This window comes from Centrocercus urophasianus, unplaced genomic scaffold (genome assembly GCF_019232065.1).
Source record: "Centrocercus urophasianus isolate 14NV4802_14NV808 unplaced genomic scaffold, USGS_Curo_1.0 seq_10, whole genome shotgun sequence".
NCBI classification, from domain to species: Eukaryota; Metazoa; Chordata; class Aves; order Galliformes; family Phasianidae; genus Centrocercus; species Centrocercus urophasianus.
Window position 1 is genome coordinate 84981950 of NW_024884142.1, and position 17619 is coordinate 84999568.

At 37.3% G+C, this 17619-nt stretch overlaps 1 long non-coding RNA gene across 2 annotated transcripts in view; it reads right to left on the reverse strand.

Annotated features, from left to right (window-relative positions):
- Positions 1-570: 570 nt before the first annotated feature.
- The window catches only part of LOC122157878, a 102652-nt gene continuing 85603 nt past the window's right edge, over positions 571-17619 (reverse strand). For both annotated transcript variants that reach the window (XR_006168051.1, XR_006168068.1), the window contains exon 5: positions 571-768. This is a non-coding gene — a long non-coding RNA (uncharacterized LOC122157878). The remainder of the gene's footprint in view (positions 769-17619) is intronic.

The following is a 17619-nucleotide window of genomic DNA, read 5'->3' on the forward strand; positions in this document are numbered from 1 at the left end:
CTGTGGTGTCTAAAAATTGTAATAAGCTCAGGTCAAGCTAGAAATTGTAAAGGAGAAGGACATCCTTGTGTGAGATAGTTGCCTTGAGTAGAGACAGAGTAGCGTCTGCTGTAAGAGCTAACTTGTTATCTGTGGAGAGCAGAAAGTTACTGCTGTTTTTCACACTACTTTTCCCTAATCATTGCTGAGATACCTGAAAGCTGGGAGAAGTACCTCTTTTTGGCTAGCGCTATCAACCTGCAAAAACCTAAGAGACAGAAGTGGATCTCTTGAATCATAAGCTCCAGGGCCCGGCTGGAACCACAATGTGTATCAATCTATAAACAAATATACTGGAGAGATGCTGTTCAGTAGAACTCTCTGTATCAGGCATACACAGAGCAGAATAGAAATAAGAAAATTAGTGGAAGCTGCACTCAGAAGGAACTCCTGGCTCTGACCCACCAGAGATCAATTGGTTAAATAGGTCCTGACAAACTTGCATATGATGTTCTTTCTGTTTCTGTGTGAGTAATCATAGAACTCACCTGACAAAAACTTTGGGATATTCCAATTGTTTCCACCCTCATTTTCAACACACTGAAGCTTCACACAAAGCTGTCTGGTCATAATCTGATGATTCACAGGGATGAAATGATATACTCTTCATTTTGTAGTGTGACAGATGAGCACGACCATCCAGAACGTGTCTTGTCTTTCACATCGCTGTCGCCAATGCTGAAATGCATCACTTACAAACTTACTGTGCTCACGTCCACTCCTCACTCTCTGAAAATGTTCAACAAGTGTTAATGAATGTCAATGAGAGTATTGTTTTCCACATGGAAGAATTCGATACCTTTGCTTCATACACAATTCTATGTCAGATGTCATTTTGTCAGACTGCCCCACTGCTGTCATCAGTCATGTGGCAACAGAATGTAACTGGATATTGGTGGGACGGTTCAACTTCTACTGCCATACCACCAGCATCTGCCTCTGTTGTTGCAGGCCAACATCATAAAATAGGAGATATTACTTTCAGAGAAGCCCTAGTATTGTATTTATTTATTTTATTGAAGATAAGAACAAAGTCCCATACAATTCTATTTGGATGTAATATACAGTAGTTAACAACTGGTGCTATTAAAAACACTCTTTCAATTACCTGGAAAAGTCAATTTCATTCCTGAAGACAGTAGAAACTATAGTATGACACTATCAGACTATTTTACACAGTCTGTGTTATTTATGCCTCATCTTATGTTTTCAGCCTTTCAATTAAAGTGAAAATTGAATGCATTTTTTGAAAAGGGAACAAAGTGGAAATGATTGATGAAAAGTAGCTTCAAGAATTGCCACTCTCTGAAACCACTTGGTTTGGCTGTCACAGAGGACTTTCCAAAGGCTAAATTAAAAGGGCATTACAAAGGAGCATTGTATGCTGAGATTACAGACGGTATTTGGAACCCTGGGATCTAGGTAGATTAATTTCAGTATGACTTTATAATGCTTTAAGGATATACTGTTGCTATACTGGCAACGGTATAATTAAAGAATCACTGTAGATTGATTTAAAAATATAATAAAAATGAAACCTTTCAATAGGGACTAGAACTTCAGAGAAAAACATTTTTCTTTCATGGGATAGTTTGAAGGTTCTTTTCCCTTTTCTTTTTTTTTTTTTTTTTTTTTTTTTTTTTTTTTTTTTTTTTTTTAATATCCCAGTTGTCTTGCTGCTTTTGGTAGCTTTGATACTTGGCCAGTGTTTGAGCACAGAGTAATGAAAACAAGAACTCTAAAATCCCAACTCATATATTTTTTTACAAATGCCTTTGAAATGTCTTAGAGCAGCATTTCTTCCTTGAGGTTCATCTATTTAAAATGTTTGTGTTGAGCTGAGTATAATTCGGCTGAGGAATATTGTCTGATGCACTCTGAGTTTTAGGGTCAGGCTGATACATCAATGTGCATTGCATGATGTTCTTCACACTCATCCCATCTAAAAATGGAAGGGAAGCAAAAATAATATTAAAGAATCACACCCCAGTTGCAGGATTGAGACAATAGCAGAGTGATAAGAATATGGTATTTTGGATCTCTGTGTTAAGACTGATATATCCAAGATAAAAACATATTTTATGATTATCTACATTTCTATGTAAATGTATTAGAATGGCTGCAAATAGACTAGCGTACTTAAAGTAATAATGTTCTGAGATTAAGAGCATATGATATTCACACTTGTCTCAACAATAGTTTTAGTGTCTATCTCAAAGAAAGAACTCATGGGGAATAGTTATATATTTGACTATTATTGTCTTTTTATATAACATAAGAACCCATAACTAGCGTTACAGGTTTTAATCTGCTCTGCTTTTAAACAGCCTTCAGTCTAATAAGGGAAATAAATTATTACAACAATAGGAGGGAATTTTAGAAAAAAAGATTAAGACCATAATAAAGCAGCTAATTTAATTAGAAGTCTTCATACTGAAGTTATATGGGGAGTTTTTTCAGCAAAGAAAAAGTTGAACAAGGAAGATGTAAAGAAGACAACAAATAAGATCTGATGTGCTTACTGGAGGTCTACCATCCCTCTATGAAATTTGGATTACAGGGAAAAATAATCATAGAGCCATAGAACAATGGGGTTTGAAAGGATCATTAAATGCCATCTAGTCCAACTCCCCTGCAATGAACAGGGATGCTGAAAGCTAGACCAAGTTGCTCAGAACTCCATCCTGAATGACCTTGGATGTCTCCAGGGACAGGTCAACCAGCATCTCACTGGGCACAGTGGATGGCCATTTGATGCCCTTTTTGTGTGCCTGAACTGTGGAACTTAGTGGATAAAAGCCTTTATCAAACGGTCACTTCTATAAGCTAACAGATGGGTAATACTGTTTTCTCAGCACTAAAAAAAAATAATGTTTAGTTGTTCTCATAGCTGTCTTCAGAAATGCAAATTGTGTTCAGAAACCCAAGCCGCAGTGAGGAAAATTTATTCTTCATTCTGCAGTGGATAAGGATAGAAATAAAAGAGAAAAAAAAATAGCCATGAAGGGAGAATGCCCTAACATCCAGCATAAAAATGAATTCCCAGAATAAATGGTCTACAAAAAGTGTAGAGTTCACATCTGTAAGTACAGCTCTAGTTATAACCTGTCAGGAATGTCATAAAATTAGACAGTCCTTCCTTAGGACACAATTTTTAATGATCTCCTGAGGTCACTTACAATACCTTCAGTATTTTCCTCATGGGGCACTGGTTCCAGGAAGGGGAGAAAAAAGTAGAGAAGATGACATAAAACTCTTCTTCTACTCCTAAATATTTTCAAGAAATTCCTGGATAAGCATGTGGGTTCCTATGTGTCTTTGGAATGATGCAAGTGAAAGCAATACAAAAAACTGAGACAGTGGCTCAGTTTCCTTGGAAAGGCCAGGCCCCAGATGAGCAACCTGCACTACCCTGTGGCTGGTAAAAATCATCTGCTGGGCATGCACACTGGCATAACTGGATGTGTGAGACACCATTTCCCATTCTTTCCTTGGACTGCTGTAATGCCACACCACTTTCCATTGATCAGCTAAAGGATAAACAGCATGACATCACATTCTGTATTTCTATAATACAAAATCAACATTAAACCAGTAACTTAAGCTGTTCAACACAGTTTCTTCAGTAATTTGGCATTTGGGTGTCCCTTCTAGTTATCCAGAACTTGCAAAGATTTAAATTCAAACTACTCATCAGTGTACAAAAAAGTACTAAAACAGAGTAGCAGTGTGGAATATAGATGTATGTTGCAGCAGCAGTGATCTTATCTGGATGGGAAAATGTAAAGAACAAGGTGAACTCTCACTGTGCCCTGAGGTTGGAATGGCAAGCTAGGAAATTTGAAGTAGGCTTACTATGGTTTAGGTTTGACCATAAAAGATACAGGAAATATTTATTTAGAATTAGAATTAGCACCTGCTCCTTCAGTGGTGTGGTAAGAATTGCTGAAAGGTGCCATTAAGGAAATGAGTAGGCAGTGGGCTGGGAGGTGACCAAGAGGTCTGAGAGCCTGTAAGAAGCTCTCTGCTAAGGTCTTGTTTGTATTCTTGTGGGCGTGTGCAAGCACAGGAAAGTGCCCAAGGATGTTGTGTCTATACAGGATTTAAGTCAAATATTATTGACTTGAACGGTAAGTTTACAGTCCTCATGAAGACCTCCTAGCACAACCACAGTCAGGTGATCTACTTTCTCATTCAGAGAAGTGACTGTAAAGGTCACTTCTGACTCTCCCAGTTCTAGGACTAATTATGCTGTTATTCTCACCGAGGGCATTTCTACTCAAACTTTTCCTCCATGAACCATTCCACTTGCCCATACTTCACAGCTCTTAGAGTTGTGCCTTCAGCTCTGCAAAAGGAATTTCAGTTGATAAGAAGGAGCTGCTGATGAGAATTCCTACATCAGGGAAATCCTTTTCTAGGGTAAAATCCCTTTGTAATATCCCAATAAGGGAGGAAAAATTAAGACAACTGGTGCTCAGCAGCTATAACTCAGGTGTGATCATACAAGATCTGCTCATACTCACCTCCTTTAGTGAGATTCACCTTTCAGTAGGCTATAGTGTAGATGTCTACATCTGAGCTAGTAATGTTATCTTCCCTTGTAAACATTTAAGAAAGTAAGTAGATCAACGACTGTCTGAGTCATGATTTGTCTGAACACAGTATAGGATCCTAAACTGAATTTAGACTTAGGCAGTACTGACTATACTGAAGAGATCTATATTGACTGTAAAAAGTACCTCGGTGACTAGGTCAGACATATACAACTAATTTGTGTGTGCTGAATAAATCTCAACCTCTGACCACGAATTCAGATTTTGAAAATGCATCATCGCAGAGAATATATCAGGTCATCAGAAGAGATGGGATAAAGGAATTAAAATCTACACTGAGAAGTGTATTTTCAAATGTTAGCAACTCTTCTATATATTCAGGCAACTTTCCTAACGTGTTTGAAACAATTTTGAAGATGTAACTTTACTGGGCCCTTATATCCTTCTCATGACTGAACAAGGATGAAGCACTGTCAGTAACACATCATTAACTCCTCCAACACCCCCCAACAGGGAGTGATCCAGGCTGACCCAGTTTCTCAAAAAGGCTCATACAATTTATTTTTCCCATAAGCAAAGGAGAAGAAAAGACTAAATTACGTTTCTCAAGAGCACTGTCCAGCCTGCACTCTGGGTAGAGTATCTAGATCCTGTCCATCCTGAGAAACAGGACACAAGGTACTCACTTTACCCGTTATGGGTTTGTTTTAAGGGAGCTTGGGTTCTGTAAACAAGACAGAGAAATGTTTTCTTCTGGTAACTCACACATTTCGCAACAGCTTTCATAGGCTGTACCAGGAGACAAACAAGCAAGCCAACAAGCAAGGCGAGAAGGCAAACCTTCTCCTCAAACACAGGGAGCTGCTGGCTTACCACAAACTGCAGCGTGCACTGCTACCCTGGCACATAACAGGGACATGCTGAAGGGTGAAACAGCAGTCTGCTGGACAGCAGGGATAACTCTACAGTACACTACTTGTTTTGAGTTTTCACTATCTTAGCTCTTTCTGCTATCTGTTATTCTAAGAGCAGAAGCACAAACATACCTGTCTGAGTCAAACCCAACGTGGCCCAGTAAAATGCTTTGACAGTTGCAGAAGGAAAGAACTCAGTGACCTGATGCATACTGAGCTCTGCACTCACATGATCTGCTTGTTCACAGCCCTACCCTTCTTCACCTTTTTCCCTAAAAATGTATTATCTCTTCACATGGTTGCTGTTCTATCCCTGGTATTACTTTCACTGCTCTTTCCTCAACCATCTATGTACATTTGGAAGTGCAAAGACCAGAGGTGTTCCCTCTGCTCTATATGCTGCAGGACAAAGCTGCCAGAATTTGCTGGAGGTCAGTGCTGGTAAAGGAACCCAGAGAAGAGGTTTGTGCTACAAACAGGCATATAGGCAGATGGTAACTCCCATCTTCACATTTATGTGGTTCTCTTGCAAGCTGCCTCTTTAAGCAGCAGGTAAGCTACTCACAAAGCCAAAACCTTGTGGCTCTAGCTATGGACTTCTACTTCTCATTGTGCCAGAGGTTACTACTTCTGGCTGCTGGAGGTCAGCCCCTTCAGCTGACAGATGAATTGCTCATATGAGTGCACTTAACCCTGTTAATGTCCGAGTGTGTTGGATGAGCAAAGTCTGGTTATTTAAGTATGGATCTGAGCTCCTATCCTTCTACAACAGTAATCAAGCAGGAGGTTATTGCACTCTCAGTTGCTTATCTGTTACAGTATTCTGGTTAGCATTTAAAAATAGGACTAAGAAATCTAATTTTGTTGGACAAAATTAGGCTTTGTGCAGAATACCAGAAGAGTCCATGCACCCACTGAGACTTACTGAAGTCCTAAAATATATGACTCAACTTGATCTTGAGAGCTACAGATTCAGACTTAAGAGTATGCTTCTCACAATAAAAAGAAATTAAATTAAATTAAAGGTATGTAGGGGGTTCTTAGCATTTATTTTCCTATATTACACCACTTCCATTCTTGGAATTGGTCAAAGACTATAGCAGAAGTTCTGTTCTTCCAAAACTTTTAGTGATACTGCACCCAGCTCTGATGCAACAACCCAACTCCCAAAACAAATGCCAGCTCTGTCTCAGTGGGTGATATTCTCCCTTGCTACTTGCAACAGTTTCCCAGAAACAGAAGTGCATCTCAGCTTTGATAGAGCATTTTATCAGACAGTGAACAGTGTTCACAATCTAAAAGTTCTTATAAAACTATGTATATCAGGACCATCTGGAGCCCCCCAACATAACAGTGCAATAAAATACATTTCCAATTTATACTGTGGCATTGTGCTTATTATAAGTTTAGTTCTTTCAGCAGATGTATAAACCAATAACCTTCTTTGTGTTAAATATTCCCCAAAGAAAAGTAAATTGACCTCTTCAGGGATTTTCTGAGGATCAGAAAAATGTCCTTTCAGTATCTGTTTTCCATTACTGTAATTACAGAGGGTGATGATAATCTTTTCAGCATTATTGTTTCGACATGTGCATGATTTATAGTCAGACATCTAAGTTCATTTGATGCCATTGTTGAGAGCAGCACATTGTATCACAGATAAAAGGAATCAGATAGGAATGTAATCTGATAACCGACTTGTGACCAGCACAGAAATGTGGTCTTATTTAGCATAATTGTAAATAACTGCTTAAATTTCAAGTCATCAGTGAAGTGTAAATGCTCTAAGATGAATATTATAAATAAACAATTTCACAAGAGAGTACTCAGATCAGCTGATAATATTTCAGCAAACAGTTTCTGCTGTGCGTCCCGGCACTGGGTCTCGTCAAAACTCCTTAGACAGGCAAAATTCTCAAGGAGATCAACAGGAAGTTCAGCAACAGTAAGGAGTATGGTAAAAGCATCTTTGCTGAATTAAAAGCTCAATATTCCTTTTTTAATAAAGGGGGCTGTGATAAATTGTGCCAGCACAGGTTATTGTACATGTTGACAAGATGAATTGCATCAGCAAGGGAAGAGTTTGGGCAAAGGAGTTGGCTTCTGTTTGCAGGAGCAGAGGGAGGTTAGCCATAGCACAAAAATGTTTCAGACTCACATGCGGCAGGATTTGCTCATTACTATAGCTGTGGATTCCTAACAATAGTTTACCTAAAGCACCTTGTAAAAGAAGAAAACCAGCTATCTGTTTTCATACCAAACATCTGTCTTCAGAAAGAAGCACAGGCCAGTCAACAGGCTGTATGCCAGAGTTTTCCTGTGAAGAAAAGAGGCATTCATATCTCAGATACCAAGCACCACACTCAGGTGATGAATCAAGACTAAAGAGCAACAACTGGGCCAAAAGCACGTTTTTGCTTCTGCTATTCCTTCCCACTGCAATAACCCTCATCAAAGGGCTAGGTGTGGCCACTGGTGTCAAGGGTCTCTTCAGTGACATCTGAGAGAGCTCTGGGGCCTCTGAAATCATAGAACCATAAAATCATAGAATCGTTAAGATTAAAAAAGACCACTAAGGTCATCAAGTCCAACCACCAATCCATTCCCACCATGTCCACTGACTACGTCCCTCAGTGCCACATCTCCATGGTTCTTGAACACCTCCAGGGACAGTGAATCCACCACATCCCTGGGCAGCCTGTGCCGCTGCATCACCGCTCTTTCTTGGAAGAAATTTTTCCAACTATCTAACCTGATCAAGTCAGCTCACTATAGGCTCCTACTGTTGACTGCAATAAGAAGTAGGCACTTGCAGGATCTTATCCCTCTGGATGAGATGAACTGTGTCCTACAATAGGCTGCTTTAATCCAATGACTGTGAGGAGTGCATGGGGTGACTAATCTGTGCTGTTGTCTGTGCTGGATGTGTCAAAAGTTAACTTAACTAGGCCTGTCTGCAGTGCTTGGATGGGATAGGCCTTTATTTTATAATAGAGGACATGCTCTTTGTTTGCTACTTACATGTTGTACCAAGTAACAGTCAGTGACATGGAGATTTCTTTTTTTAAATATAGGTATATTTTGAGTAAAATACTGGGATGCAAGAACAACAGAAAAATCAGATCCTATTCATTATTAATTAATTTATAGGTGTAGAATATTGATACAGATATCCATACTTGGTAAAAAATACTCTTTCTTAGACAAAGCAGTGTCTAAGAAAGAGTGTTTTAACTAGTTTCACTGCAATTACCATCAAAACTAAATAGTATAATTGACATAAAACCAATCAGATTCCACTGAAAATCAAGAGTGTGGACTGAGTAGAGTTTAGGCAACACATTCAAAATTCACTAGAATTACAAAACTGATGATAGAAACCCAAAGCCCAGCATCTTGACATACTGTGTTTTAACTAAACATTTTCTTTGATTCCTCTTTGTAATTGGACCATATCTTTATATGATAGTTATTCTTATTAGTCCATAGGCCATACTAAACCTTTGTTATAAATTGAGTAAAGCCGTAATGTTTGACAGTTTAAACTGAAAAGATACTACCTAAATGTAAACGGAATTTGACTGAAAAAAAATTATTCATGGAATTATATCTATAACCAATATGAATTTATTCAAACCAGAAACTTTCCAGAAAGTTTTACCTAAATTATGAGTAAAACTTGCAGATTTCTCCTTGAAGGCAAATTCTGTAAAAAGGAATCCAAAGCATTTCATTTTAATATCATAATGGTTTGTTTCAGTTCAATCTTTTTTGTGTAAATGGTGTGATATATCCCAATATTTTAGAACATTTTTTTTTTCTTTCAAATTTCTTTTAGAGAAGAAATAAATTTCAGAAAAAAACAACCCAGTACGTCAAAGAAGTTCCAGTGGACAATCTTACAGTCTGACAGTTGTTCTTTGTCCAAATCTCATAACGAATTTCTCCCTTGTATTTCAGATCCCATGTGAAAAATCTTTGAAAGTAGGAACTAGGGGAGGAACAGAGTTGAATTTGTATTACTGCATCCTCTTATTCGTCCTGATGCAACAGTGAAATATTCAACAAAAAAATTCCACTTAACTACGTGACATGGGATCAAAAGATGTTTAACTCATCAGCTGTGATGTTTGTTTAATTTAAATAAGAATGATTTAATAGTTAGGGTTAATCTTTACACACAGATTTCTTGGTTTTTGTAAACTGTGTTCTTGAAATTAGCCTGAAAGTAACTGCATATTTGACCCTCAGCAGCAACAACAAATGGTACACAGCAGATCTGACATGCTATCAGAGCAATGGATCATTTTAAAGAGCCTGGAAATGATTAAACACGGGTGCTGCTGCATGCAGTCTTTAATTGATTGATTTGAGTTTGCGGTTAGAAAATGACTGTCAGCTACAGCTTATCTATAATTATCAGTAATCAAAACCAGACTTTTCTCTCTTCCTAATGCTGTAATGCTCTTTCAGTTCTCTTGACATGTGTTTGAGTCAGGCATTCATCTGCTGTTGCCTAATAGTGTTAGTCCGAATAACTGTATGTTCTGATACACATTCAATAGAGAAAGAAATATCTTTGTACCTCTGGAATGATCACTCTGAGCAAGGAGGAGAGAAATTGTTAGACAAAGACGTGAAGTTTTGAATATCCTTTTCGTGTTGTGCTGGTGATGAGGGAACAGCAGAGAAAACTCCTGTTCTTTTTTAATTTTTTCTTTTATATACTGTATGAAGAGCAACCAGCGCAGTCCTGGAAAGGAGAAAACTTTACTCTGTATCAGTTAATGGAAGCAAGCAGAACCATCCCATACCCCTGGATGTCTTTCCTGAAGATATTAGAAAGACATTCACTTTTGAGGGAAGACCCTGAGAATTATTTTTCATGAAACATGACACCTGTTGAGATCTCACGATCTGAAGATGTTCACTGTGCTGGGGCTACTGGGAGGTATCGTCAGCGTTATGCAGATAGGAAGGTTATGTAACTGAGACTAAAGCATTGAACTGACTTCTGTCGATTCCCACTGGATGATTTTTGGGTGAAAAGAAGCAGGTAAAACCAGGTCCAACTAATTTTGAATAAATGGAAAATCTGCTCAAATCCCATTCCATTTATAGAAGAAACAATTCCCCAGCAGAATCAGGGTTATAAATAGTGAGGGAAGGTTCTTCCTGTAACTGGAGGTAGGAAAACAAGCCAGAAGCTAATTAGGATTCAAGTGCCATCCCTTACAATCTGTCCTGTTGGGTATTTCAGACTGTGATCACAAAGGGATCTATTTCTACAACATATAACAACTCAGATGTGCGACAGGCAAATTTGAAAACACAAATCTAATCTTACTCGTATATTTTTACCTGGGTTGAAAAAGAAGGGAAGCCCAAAAAAGAGGAGGATCTCTGCTTCCCTAATAGGGGGAAAAAAAGTAAAAGAAAGAAAAAAAAAACGTTTTCAAAGCCGAGTCAGGAAAATGGCACCAAATAAAAGAGAAAATGTGAATTACTTTCTTCCAATGTACCTAGTACACCCTGTCTGCTTGGGCTAACTAGCTTAAGTTATTCTGCAAAATATTAAAGCTGAAGAAATAGAAGGATTTCTCCAAAAGGAGTGTATCCCTATCCCTCGAATATCTATCTGCATGTAAACACCAGTGAGCTATTTTTAGATGTTTAAAAAAGGGTAAGCCTTTTTAAATCAAGGTAAGAAAAAAGATAGACTTCTCATTAGATGAGTCATAAGAACATGCAGCTTTCTCACTGTGGATACATTATAAAGGATTGGGAAAGAAGACAAACTGCATTTTAAAAAAAAAAAGTATATTATTTAAAGAGCTGAATGTATTGTTTTTGTTTGGTATTTGTTTTTATTTTGTATTGGTACACTTCATGTTACAAAGTACGTAAATTGCCTATTTCTGCATTAGATCTTCTGTCCCTTTGATGAATATACCTAGGGAAGCTGCTGCCTTCGCTCATAGAACTTAGCCTCTCTTTAAAGTCCTTCAGCATACTTTGTAGACAGGTAACTTCTTTTATTTAATGCTGTAAGATCAATGTATGCCTGCATCCAGAAAGCATACATTCTGGCTGCAGTTTCTATTTTTTGATCTATCTGCTCAAACCGCAGAGCACTCAAAGGACGCTTGTCTGTCAGCACGCGAGTCATCTCACAGAAACCAACATAAGTATATGTGGTGAAAGCTAACTATGCACTGTGCTGGATGAGGGCCTAAGCAACTGCAGCCAAAGTATTAGAGCCTTATAGCTCTCACCATTCAGAGATTCACAGCCCTGAGCACAGTGTTGTGCCTCCAGGTCAGCTCTGAGATTTCCACCAAACCCCTTCTGCAGAAAGTCACAACCCAACAGTGACAGCTCTGTGTGTCCTCCCCCCCCACCCCCAACCCCCACCCCCCCAGTTCACGGTGGGCAAGAAGACAAATCCCTAAAGCAGTCAATGTGTATGTGTACCACGCTCTATCTTGCTCCCAGTAACATGGATTAACATAATCACTCTGATACTATGACTTTTGTTTTTATTCTTGAAAATCATTATTGCAGAAAATAATAGGGAAAAGAGAGAAAAGAAGGAAGCAGTGAGGGAGGGAGGAAAATATTCATTTATGCTTTATTATCAGTAGAGGAGAGATCTCTCTTTTATCGGGGAGGTAGTGCTTCACATGGTAATGAAATACCACTGTTAAAATACTGCAAGAGAAACCAATAATAGAAAAGCAATATTTTGATCGTTTGAATGTATCTCTGAAAAGTAATTTGAGGGATCAGAGTTGTCAGAATGATAAATTTCTGGTGCAGTTTTGAGACAGAATACGTAAGTTGGCACAAAGAGATTCCATTTCCTAATCAATTCAAGATGGACTTGGAAGGGGCATATTGTGTTGGTTTTCCTTGTGCTGCACAGAGACAGTGTGTAGCATCGAGATTAAACGCCCCTTCAGTTTTCACAGGTGGGCACATATGCCACTCAAAAGCTGACTATGATGTTGTTACATTTGCTTGTCTGAAATGCAAACTATACTCTGGTGAGGTGTTGTGCACACTGCTATGTATAAGGCTGTAGGTGGGATATGGGTCTGTTACATTCAGTTAGCATGGCAGCTGAGGTCAAGTGGAGAAGCTGTAAGCTAGCTTGTGCTCTGCCAGACATTGATGGGCCACACAGTATGTTCCTAGTCTAAGTTACATGTCCATGAGCTGATGGTTTTTGCTACTGGTCAGCATTTGAAAGAAATGGGAATACTGTTGAGTTTGGAACCACTGGAGCAACTTCACAGGAAGCATTACATCTCTTTTGACCATTTAAGAGAAAACCAGAAAGGCAGATTCACAGCTTTAAAATTCAAATATGTATCAGTGATAACTGTGCTCATCTAATTTGCCATGTTGTACAGCACAAACTACAGGATTTCTTCAAAAACTCTTACCTAAATTTCAGCCTCACTTCACTCCTTGCTTTAGCTGAGCACAATATAAAGGTCTATTTTAGTCTTTTTTCTAGTTTGTCATGCTTCATCTTGAAATTGATTGCATCTCTGGAACTTAAACTCTCCTCAGGAATACTTTATGAGTTCCTTTTCCATAATGTTATTGACTAAATTTTCTCAGAATTCCCAAGACCTCAGAAGACTTCTATATTACATTTTGTTTTATTTTTGTGTCTTGCGGGAGGCTGTTTTCTTATACTTCTGTGTATGAAGATGCGAACTCCCACACAAAGAAACCCACAGACCACAGTAACCTCTCAATGGGGGGAAGAAAATTCTCCAGTTGTTATATCCATTTTTGGAAAGTGCAGTTGAACTACTCATGATCTGAGTTCATCCAAAACTATTTTTGAAGTATAACTGTCAGCATTTTTGCCTCAGCAATATTTCTGTGCTGTAAAGTGTCTTAACTGGAGCACTGTGGCATTAAGTGTTGTCTTGAGTATACTGTTAAAGTAGGTAAAAAGCTAGCGAGAACTTATCCCCAACCCCAAAAAGGAGCTATGGATACATTACATCGATTGTTTTCTTATCTCTCATAATAAACTGTATTAGATCACAAGTTTCCTTTTTATCCTTTTCTGAATATCACTCTGCACATTTAATTCTTCTTTTAGTTATATGCTTATAAATTGCAGCAAGTCAATATGTTGGCTATTGAGGGTTAAAAGTTGCTAGTTTTATCACTGAGCAGCTTAAAAAGTTGATTAAAAGTAGCAAAAATGATGGTCTGCCACCATCTTCAGAGCTCCAAAATACTATTTCTGTCTTCAACTTCTTTTTTATTCCCCAGAGTTACTACAGGCCCAGAACTCCCATTACTGCTACAAGGTCAGTTCCGGTCAGTGATCTGAATGATGACTATCAATACTTGTGTTTTCAGGTTATTGTTCTTTTTTTATAATGGAAGAGAGCACTATAAATTTTTAAGTAAACTATTCATATCAGCTGTTACATTATTCAGTTTTCAGAAGTCAGAGGTATTAGCAGACACTTTTTAAGTGCAGAACAGTCAGTAAATATCTGTCTAAACTTAAATGTTGTAATCAAAAAGTGTCAAAAACATAATAAGCATTTAAAATTACTGAAAACAATTACAATAAATCTTTTATGGGTACTTCTTTTACACTCTCTACACATTTCAGTCAGTGCCAAATGTTAACAATTATTAACAGTTTGTTAACAATCACTTTTCATGAACGTCTGTATTATTTCTGTTTGCAATTCTAATTAATTTTCTCACTAAAATTAGAATGAGTGACATTCATACTCTTCAGCTGAAAGTTCCTAAATGCCAGAGTTCATAAACACCGTGGACAAACCATTTTTTCCCTCAAGTAATAGTATTTGCATTATTATTTTAGCTTAGTATTCTCATTTGATGATAATGTGTGTCCATAAATTGTAATGAGCAGTAAAACCTCAGTACACTTTAGAGGTTTGTAAAAGAGGTCTCTTTATCCCCATTGGACATGCTCTTCCATTAGTTTTCTGGCATGTTCTGACCTGGCAGAAATTGCAAACAGAAAGATAATTTCCAAGAACTGATATCCTTTTTTAAAGGTAATCTTTGCTTCTCAGTACCAGTAGTTATTTTCCCATGAAATAAGACTCATGTGCTGCAAGCACTGCTTCAGAAAGACTTTGGAGGAGGGAAGCATAAAGGATACACATACACACCCGTGCACATCCTAAAAACACATCCTATAATTAGTCCTTTCCTGAAGACCAATCCTACAACAATATTGTATAGTATTACCTTTTTATATGAAATATCTGTGAGAAAGGGTAAGAATGATGAAAATCTAAACTTCAGGAAATATCTTATTGCTCGTAGCGTATAACATGCAATTTAAATAAAATATAGGGAAGATATTCTGGTAGCAATTCTAATAAAACATAGGAAATACGCTCTGCTAGCATTATGGTTTTATAACATTTATCCAGCCAGCAAAAGAATTTAGGTAAGATCACATAAAAGACATTCAGCAAGCTGTAGAAGTGGTCATAACTACTGACTTGGTCCTAACCTACTCTCATGGAGAGGCAAACCTGTAGAGAAAATAACACAGACTTGACTAATAAATTGATAGCTACCAAGTACAGGAGGACACTTTCTGCCCTTTGCAAAGCTATCATCTAAACTGCTATAGGAAGACAGAGTCCAGAAATGAAAACATTAATACAGAACAAAGAATTAGGAATCAGTAATTTAGCAGCAGGAAGCAGAGTAGTCCATAGTGTTGCAGAAAAGGTTGTACACTGGCTTATTCAGAAAATGTACAGGAATTGCTTTCAAAAAGGTTGTTCATTAAGTATATGTTATTCTTTCTGCAGGGATCGAGTGGAATTTATTATCCTCTGACACAGTGGGGCCTTCTTTTCACAAATGAGGATTAGAGAAACCAGTTAATGGCTTGCTTATTCTAGATGGAGCTGTCAAGGCCATTTTATAGTTGCAAATGTTTTGCTACGGCATTGTAACCCATAATTATAAATATGTATCTTTGGCAACTCCAAAACATGAAAGGAAAGTATTAATAGCTATAGCTGGTATTTTTATACTGTAGTTCACCTACACAGCAAAGTGCTCTTGGCAGGGGGAAGCCAGGAACTTCACATTACAAATACAGTAACGAAAAGGTCAAGAAACTGCCCAAAATCCCAAAGAAAGGCAATAGAAGAACTAAAAGAAGAACTTCAGCCCCTTCCTATATTTTTCTCCCCTCCAATATTTTCTAGTTTTATTATCCTTTCTCTGCTCATACTTAATATTCACCCAAATAGAATTGTCTTTGGTACTTGAATGTACTGAATTGCAGGGGTAATTAAAAGACAGAGTATACTTTTCTAAGATATATTTTTCTTGGCAGTTTAGACTGAAGCCTGTGAAATTAGAAAGAGATCATAACATTTGGCACATCCTCCTAATTTTCACAAATGTATTTTTAACCCTTCTTTGAATCTTCAAAGATTTTATTCTCAACCTATGATGTTTTGCAGCCTAGTATAGTTAGCATTAACTAATGCTTTTATTCCCATACAATACTCTCATATCAAGATCTGTGAAATGTAATACAGCCTAAGTCAGCAACATGAAGTGGCTAAAATATCACAAAATGTCCTTTTTCACTTACCAGTTAACAAATTCAGCAAGATGCTTTCCATGTGAAGACCAGCTCATTTGTTTGCAGAAGACATTCAGATCTCTAACAACTAATATCTGAATTCTTTTACATCCACTAAAATGTTCTTAAAATATTAGAAAAGACTTTTCCTTTTACCTGGGATTCAAGCTAATGGTGGTACATGAGCCAGCTAAGTTCTGCAAGGCTAGATATATAAGCTGGGGAAATAAAAAGCTCCCAGTGAAAGCTCTCAGCAGTTTCTTTAAAGACTATGGGGGGCAAATGTACAAAACAGATGCTTGTTTCTAGCCCATCTCTCTTAAAGTTGGTGAATTCCAGCTCAGTTCATTGAAAAAATAGTCTTAATTAATAGGAATATCATCTGTTCTGCTGTTAAAGTATGTGTTGCTAATTTGAGAAAATAGTAGAACTTTAAACACTTGTGAGCAATCTCAGCACTTGAAAGCTGATAATATATGCTTCTTATTTCATAAGTGACTTCTGCTCAGCTTTACTGTGAGTACAACAGAATTAGATGACTTCTGTATAATATCACTAGCTGTTCGATGGGTTTGTTTGGATTTTTTTTGTTTGTTCGTTTTTGTGTTGTTGTTTTTTTTTGTTTTTTTTTTTTTTTTTAAACATATCCTTAATGGCAACCCCACAACATAAATATAACTCTTTTATTTGAAATAATGAAATCCAGGCCAGAGTGAGCCCAGGACTACCCAACACTTGATTTTCTGTGCTATTTATAGAGATGATCTATAAAGTAACATTATTATGATCTATTTTAGAGTGACTGAGTATTTGGCCCAACTCCTTTGCCCCTCCCAAGGCTGTCAAGGTTTCAAGCAATGGAATCCAGTAGCAAGTAAATTTATTTTGCTTAGGCACGCACATGCATACATACACATTCACACACACATACAAACACACTGTCATCATAATTTCCTATGACATTTAAGAGAAGAAAAACTCTTATATATAATATGCTAAAGGTTGAATATTTGGCTTTTTTTTTTTTTCCAAAATAACTATTAAAGTTGCAATCGAAAGTGTTCCAGGCCACAGGACTGGGTAGTTAAATTACACATTTAAGGGTAGATGGGCTGTGAACGCTCAATGTGAGCTTTATTTTCTCCAAAAATTCTTTCATTAGAGAAAACCTAAGACAGGCAATCCGATTTTATAATAAGAAAGTGCCTTTTTTTTTTTTCCCATTGAACTGACCATTTTGGAAACTCAAAGAGTTCCAAGCTTGTTATTAATTTTTTACAATGTCAGCACACTTCTTATAAACTGGTTATTTTGGTGGATGTTTTTTTACTGAATTTTTGAAATATTTTATACACCAGAGGAAACATTTCACTTTCTTCAAATTGGAGAATAGCGTCATACTTAAGCCACATTATCTGTGTCTGAAAACACCATAAATAATAAATATAGAACAAGATTTTTCACAAATCTGTTC